Source organism: Arachis ipaensis, chromosome B04, assembly GCF_000816755.2.
Source record: "Arachis ipaensis cultivar K30076 chromosome B04, Araip1.1, whole genome shotgun sequence".
NCBI classification, from domain to species: Eukaryota; Viridiplantae; Streptophyta; class Magnoliopsida; order Fabales; family Fabaceae; genus Arachis; species Arachis ipaensis.
In genome coordinates this window covers 2628299-2636833 of record NC_029788.2, presented here as the reverse complement: position 1 = coordinate 2636833, position 8535 = coordinate 2628299, and positions in this window count along the sequence as shown.

Genomic DNA, 8535 nt, shown 5'->3' with positions numbered 1-8535 from the left:
CTATGTTTTTTCTTATTTTTTTAAGTTAACAAAACCCTTCAATTATTTATAGATAGGAGAATTTTTTTCAAAACAAAAAATTCCATTACATATTAAAAAAAAGAATTTTATATCCACTAGTGTGTTAATAAGAATTAATATACTTATGAATCCAGTGTTTTTATTCATTAAATATGAAAACTTGGTATTAATGTAAGATTAGTTACAAAGATAAATATTTTATAGTAGATATAGCAGATACTAGATAATTGATAAACCCATGCTTTCTCTTTAATGAAGGAAAAATTGGTTGCGCTATCCAATTTTTAAATATTATTTATCTTTTGTAAATTTTAAAAATAAAAGATCAAAGGTATCAGATTCAACTATAGTGTAAGAACAGAGAAAAAGTATAAGAGAGACTTCTAGAGTGTAAGACATTTTTCGTAGGATCACTTTTTTGTTTATGGTTCACCTGTCATAAAAAGTAACTCCACATCAGCTTTTATGTCATAAACAGTAAATAGGAACTCAAAACATCTCTTTCTTCTCTATTAGAAGGAACTAACTTTAGTCCCTGTTGTGGTCTCACTTAATTAATTTATTAAAATACTTAAAATTAATGTAATTAATTTTTTTTAATAATATAATTTAAATATTTAAATTTAAAAATAATTCACTATTAAAAGATATTAATATTAAATAAATTCATATATAACAATAATACACATTTGGAATAAGTCCTATTTGTGTCCCTAACGTTTAAATTGTCCTATTTGTATCCTTAACGTTTATAAAAGTGATTCAATGTTATCCTACTATCAATTATACTAACAAATCAGATTATATTTTTCAATTATTCTCACTTGGATGTATTCATTCTCAATTAGTTCTGACTTGGATGTGGTCGATTTTAATATTATACCCACTATTTATGTTTAGATTCAATTACGTCCCTTAATTAGGTCTCACTTGGATGTGTTCGATTTTAATATTATACCCACTATTTGTGTTTAGATTCAATTATGTCCCTAGAAAAGTGAATTATGTAAATGTTGTAGGAATTAGTTTCAACATTTGATGAGTTATTTTTCGGAGTAGATCATCGATTCTATTCCAGACATTTGTATTCTAACTTCAAGAAGAGATTTTTAAAACTCAAACTAAAGCACTCATGATGTCTATTTGACGGCAGGATAACATTGAATCACTTTTACAAACGTTAGGGATACAAATAGAACAATTTAAACGTTAGGGACACAAATAGGATTTACCCAAACGTTGGGGACAAAAACGATACTTTACTCTAATATTAAATAAATTCATATATAACAATAATACACAATATATAATTCGGGTTACACTAATTTGTAAAATTACTTAATATAAAGAAAAACATAATTAAACTCTATAGTTGAAGACAAGCATTGTGAAATTGCCATATGTGTTCAATCAAGTCCTCTTTCAATTGTCTATGGTGCTGCCTATTTCGAAATTGGGCATTTCTTTGGAGAAATTGATGGTATGGTGCAAAATCTTCTTCTCCCAAAATATTAATTTAAGTGGTATATATAGAGTAACAAAATATTAATTTATTAATAATAACGGTAACATAATAACGGCTAGTTTCTAACGGCTAATTTTACAACGGCTAGTTTTGCAACGGCTAATTTAATATAATAATATAAATATAAATAATATTTAATATTAATTATGATATAAATAATTAATATAAATTATTAATTAAATAAAAATATCAATATTTAATATAATTATTTAATTAATTAACATTTTATACAATTTTTATTTTTTACCTAACTTGTCATTTGGCAAGTGTGGATTGGCTAATGGGAGTCCCCATTCAGAGGGACTCCTTCGTCTTGAAATGAGTGAAGGAACTCATTTGAGTTCCACTTCAATACTCCAATTCTCTTTTCTCTCTGACAAAATAATAACCGGATTCCAAAATTTAGCCCGTTGGAGATGCTCTAAGTGTATTATTATTATTATTATTATTACAATGAGAGTTGTTCTGCTTATATATGTTCTATAAGTGCTATGATTAATTATGGGTTAAGTATGATTTTGGTCCCTAAGGTAGGGGCTGAAAATTTTTTTCGTCTCCGACCTTTTTTTTTTGCTATAAAATGGTCCCGAAAGTTTAACTTAATTTTAAAATCGTCATTCGGATGAAAATACCCTTCCCATTCTTTCCCAAAATAACCAATTCTTCTTCTCAATCACAACAATTTCAATTCCAGTTCTTCACCTCAATCACAATCATATTTCTTCTTTTTCTTTTTCTTCAACTAAAATTTCAACAAAATTTTAACTACAATTTTAACAACAGCAGCATAATTTCAACAGCAACAACAAAATTTCAAATAACAAATATAAAAAAATCAAAACATAAAAGAAGAATACAAAAGCAATAAAATTTTAACATATCAAAACAGAAAAACAGAGAAATAGAATAGAATCAGAATCAAAATAGAAACAGAAAAATAGAAAAAGAAAACCAATGGAATCAATACCCAGGATAAAATCAGAGTCAACAATAACAGTGTGATTAACAAAATCAGAATTAGAACAGAAGCAGAATAATCAGAAACAGAAGCAGAATAATCAAGTTAATCTGAATCAGAATTGGAAACCTAGCGGCGAGGAGCAACGGCGAGCAGCGACGACGTGAGACGAGCAGTGTCGAGATCCAGGACGAGAAGCAGCAGAGGAGCTTCGGCGACGGCATTGGGTTCAACGGACGGCAGCGGTGGCAGCTGGCGCGATGGCGGCGACACTCCTCCTCTACCCTCAGCTCATGCATCTCTCTCTCTCTTCGCGGTCAGCGTCACGGTGGCAGATCTAGCGATGACAAAGCAGCTCAGAACGGCGACGACGAGGCGGCTCAACGGCGGCGACGAGCGCGGTGCGACAGCGGCCTCCCTTCTCCCTCGCGTGATTCCCTTCCTTACCTTGGCACCTTCCCTTCCCCTCTCCCGTTAGTGTGACCGAACACGAGGAGCGGCAGCGGCGGCGGCGGGAGGAGCAGCGGCGCTTCCCCTCCCCCTTCCCCCCTTCCCTTGATTTGGATCACCAACTGATTTATTAAATTCAAAAATGTTATGCGCTTAAGTATATTTTTAACCATATTTAACCAAGTCACATAAATACGTATACGCACATTATTTTTTCTTTCATTTGATATCTTTCCCTTTTTTTTCCTTTTTATTTTTTATTTTTTTTAATTAGGTGTATTTTTGGAATAAAAATTATAAATTTAGTAAAAAGGACAATTTTAAAACTAAGTAAAACTTTCGGGACCATTTTGTAGCAAAAAAAAGTTTGAGGACGAAAAAAATTTTCAGCCCCTACCTTAGGGACCAAAATCGTACTTAACCCATTAATTATCTACTATACAGGTTACTCCTAACTAGCTTTATCAATTATAAACAGATTTTAACTATCACTTCTAACTATCTCAAACTTATTCATTTCATTCTCCCTTAAATTTAGGGTGCTAAACTCTGCAGTCTAAGTTTGTTTCGAAACTCTAAGAACTTAGTTGACGAAACAACCTTTGTTATGATATCTGTCACCTGAGCATACTCGGGAATGTGATGCACTTGCAACCTGTCTTTTGCAACATGATCCTTGAGAAAGTATAGATTGATTTCGAAGCGCTTGGACCATGAATGCTGGAATGGATTCGCAGCCATTTGGATAGCTCCTTGATTATCATAGTAAATCATAGGAACAGGAAGTGCGATGCGAATTTCGAACAAGAGTTTCTTGATGGCTAAGAGCTTTATAGCTAGGTTGCATACCCCTTTATATTCGGCCTCGGTACTGCTTCTTAAAACTGAGACTTGCTTTTTCGATGACTAAGAGACAATATCTGGCCCCAAGTAAACACAAAACCTCGATGTCGACTTTCTATCCTCTATATCCGAGGCTCAATCTGAGTTAGTGTATCCTGTAAGTTTGAAGTTCTGCATCTTTTATAAATGGAGACCCAAGGTGGTTGTGCCTCGAAGGTATCGCAAAATTTATTTGACCGCTTTTCAGTGAGGCTTGCGTGGTTGCTACACATGAACTGACACACCTTGTTGACTGGATAAGTAAGTTATGGCCTAGTTACAGTAAGGTACTGCAAGCTGGCTACAATGGACTGATAGAGACTCGGATTGTTAAGAGGTCACCAGCAGTGGATGTGAGCTTTAAATTAAATGTCATAGGAGTGGGAAGAGGGTTGCAATCTTCAAAACTTGCCTTCTTTAAAAGGTCCATGATGTACTTTGATTATGTGAGCAAGAGACCATTTTCAACTAGCCGAACTTCATTTTCAAGAAAGTAGTGAAGATTACCCTTATTTTTCAGTGAGAAGCTATCATTAAACTATTTGATGAGCTCAGAAATTGCACTAGCTAAAGTTTCAGTGATAATGATGTCATCGACATAAAGGAGAATGAAAATTGTGGTTGTTGGTATAGCTTTATAGAGGAGTGAAACATCAGATTTGGTGGCTGTAAAGCCAAGTTTCTGTAGCGCCCCTTTGAGCTTAAGGAACCACACCCTGGGAGCTTGTTTTAGCCCGTACAACGACCTTGTGAGCTTGCATACCATATTAGAATTTCCTACTTCATAACCAAACGACTGCTTCATATAAACTTCTTCACCAACCTCTCCATTAAGGAAAGCATTATTGACATTCAATTGTTTGATTGGCCAATTATTAGAGAGAGCAAGAGTGAGCAAAATTCTTATTGTTGTAGGATGAATTATAGAGTTGAATGTCTCTTTAAAGTCAATACTGAGTCACTGATGAAAGCCCTGAGCAACAAGTCGGCCCTTGTACTTATTGACCGAACCAGCAGGGTGATATTTTACACGAAAGACCCATTTGTTTCCGGTTGCTTTTCGTTGAGGCGGTAATTCGACAATATCCCAAGTGTGATTTCTCATTAAGACAGCGTATTCTTTGTCCATGGCTTGCTTCCAATAAGAAATAGTGAGGGCTTCTTTTGCAGATTTTGGTTCTAGTGGCTTGAGCTCAGCTGCAAATAATCTTGGTTTCAAGGTTCCACTCTTAGCTCTTGTGAGCATGGGGTGAGCATTTTGAATGACTTGAGGTTGGATAGTTTGTTGAAGGTTGTGGGCTGTGGGGTGGAGAGGGTTGGTTAAGTAAGAGCTGAGTTGGAAAAAGTGATGTTGAAGTAGATGGTTGAATTGGTGTTAGGGGTGTTGGTTCAGATTGAGAGTTTGTGAGAGGCAATTTTGGAATAGGAGAAATAGAGGGTATAGGTGTGGGTGGAAGAGCAGGTTTGGGTAATGATGAAATGAAGCCATAGCTGGGATCTTTGAAGGAAAACACTTTTTCTTCAAAATTAACATTCCTTGTGATAATGATACGACCAGTTCTTGTCAGACACTTGAAGCCTATATATTATGGAGCAGGCCCGAGATACACACATGCTTCAGAATGGAACTACAACTTGGTTTTATTGTAAGGTCTTGTACTGGGAAAGCATAAGCAACTGAAAACTTTCATCATATTTAGGGACTGAGTCTTGCCAAACAGTTTCTGGCTTGGTGAGGTAAATTTCAAGGTAGCAGAGGGCAGCAAGTTGATTAAGTAAGCAGAAGTTACAAATGCCTCTCCCCAGAACTTCATAAGCAAACCTGCCTCTTCCAACAAGGTTAGACCCATAGTGGTGATGTGTATGTGCTTCTGTTCTGCGCTGCCGTTTTGTTCATGAACATAGGGGCATGAAAACCTGTGTTGGATACCTTCATCACTGAGAGATTTAGTTAAAGCAACATATTCCTTTGCATTGTCAAACTGAATTTGTTTAATCTTTACACCTAATTGGAGCTCCACCATTATCTTAAGCTACATAAAGATTGCACATACTTGTGATTTGTGGTGCAATAAGTATATCCAAGTGAATTTAGAATATGCATAAAAAAAGTGAATGTAATAACGAGAACCATTTATTGATGGAATCGGAGAGGGTCCCCAAATATATGTGTATACTCTAATAGATTATGATATCTAGATGTGAAAATAGGAAAGGGGAGTTGTTGAAACTTCCCGATACAACAAGAATTACAAAACAAATCAGGAACTTTAAAGGGAATATCGCAAGACTTAAAGACTCATGCCAAGACATTATTAAAGGGGTGACCTAATCTTAGGTGCCAAAGTCGAAAATTAGCATTCTCTTTGACAGTGGTGATATGTGCAGCAGGTAAGTTTTTGTGATTTGGTCCAAATGCGTAGACGTCATGATCAACAATTTCTTGGAGAAGTGTTTCCTTGGAATCCTGACATTTTACATAACAAGTATTAGGGTGAAATTCAATCCAAACATTATTATCACACACAAATTTATGAACACTAAGTAGATTCTTGGTTAAATCTGGGACATGCATAAGTCTTTTCAGTTTAAAATAGTTTGAAGTAGAAAATGGCTTAAGTAAAGAGCTACCAATATTTGCAATGTGTAAAGAGTTACCATTCCTAACTTGCACTTGCTCACTGCCTCTATATGGATGACACTCTGTGAACTGAGAAGCATCTGGAGTCATATGGTGTGTGGCGCCTGAATCAGGGTACCAATTTGGATCAAACACCGTTGAAGGAGCCCCAAATGCATCTGTGGTTGTAAGATTTGCTTCAGTTTTAAAGTGCGAGCCAAAACCAGCGAATTCTTTATTGAACCTATGCCAACATTCCAAAGCTGAGTGGCCAAACTTTTAACACACTTGACATGTAGGCCTTTCTTGAAAAGATCTGCCTCTTCCTCTTGAGGCACCATAACTTCTACCTCTGCCTCGAAAATTCTGGTAACTATTATTATTATTATTATTCATATAACCTCTACCGGTTCTTCTATTATAACCATCACTGGGCTTCAATGTCCACTATTTTCTCTACCAAATCCTTCACTGTTGTACCTTCTTTATGCTACATCTTCTTGCACCATGAATTTTGACCTTCTAAATTTCTCAACGCACTCCTCTTGAGCAAGAAGCATAAATTCAAAAACATCTACTGTAACTGGAGTTTCCCTTGCATTGAGCATTGTAATAAATGGGTTGTACTCTTCAGACAACCCTCTCAAGATCGCATTCACACATTCTGTTTCATTCATATGAATTTCTGTTGAAATTAACGCATCCACTGTTCTCTTTATTTCCAACAAATATTCACACATTGCGCCTTTTTTCTTGATGTTGCTCAACTTATTCTCAATTAATTTTCTTTTGTCCTACTTTGTGAAGCAAAGAATGTCTCTAACATTTTCCAAATCTTATGAGGGTATGTGCATCCAACCATTCTAGCTATGAGTGAGGGAGTTATCGATGCAAGAAGCCATGTTTTCACTAGCGTATCTTGTCTTTCCCAAATCTTGTACTCTGCCAATAGCTTTCCATTCTTCTTATCTTCTTCTATTATTAGTTCATATCCTTCAACGGTGCCTTCAACCTGATCTTTTCATGGCAAGAAGTTATCTCCATCGAGTTTGATTCTTATTGGATTAGTGAACGCTTGAACTTTTTTACTTTTTGATTTCGCCATTGCTGTGGATTTGAACCTCTGATACCATCAAAGATATAAGACCCCAACTATAGTGTAAGAACAGAGAAAAAGTAGGGATAAGTATTGTTTTGGTCTCTCACGTTGAGGGTCAGAATCGAACCCGTCCCCGATCTAATTTTCGATTTAGAATCATCCTTAACGTTTTTTTTTTCGTATTAAAATCGTCCTTTTTAATTTTTATTCCTAAACTACCCTTCCTTTTTAATAAAATTTAAAAAATTAAAAATAAATTAAGGATGATTCTAAATCGAAAATTAGATCGGGGACGGGTTCGATTCCGACCCTCAACGTGAGGGACCAAAACAATACTTATCCCGAAAAAGTATGAGAGAGACTTCTAGAGTGTAAGTGTATTATTATTGTATATTATTACAGTGAGAGAGTTATTCTTCTTATATATGCTCTACAAGTGCTATGACTGATTACCTACTATACAGGCTACTCCTAACTGTCTTTATCAACTATAAACAGATTCTAACTATCGATTCTAACTATTTCAACCTTACTCCTTTCAAAAGATATTAACAAAATCAACCATTAGGTTGTCTATTAAAATAAATGTGTATATAAAAAAAGATTAATTGTCAAAATAAATACCAAAACAATTCTTCCTCCACATATTCTCCAACCTAACAAGTTAATGATTAATTCATCGTGAATCGACGCTTTATTTAAAGGTTTGTCGCTATCCAATAAATTATTTCATGCACAAAATAAAATTCAAACTTTTTAACACTTGTTTAAGAAAACTAGTGAGTTAACTACTAAACTAATCCAACTTAGTTATACCAAAACAATTATGAAATACCAATTAACTATACTCAAATACGTGTCTTTAGTATCTCTTCTTTATCCTAAAACACAACTCTTAAGACACATAACTTTTCACTTTTGTTCCTTCTTTTTTCATTAAATTTTAATTTTAACCTTATGGTAACCCTAACTCTAATCCC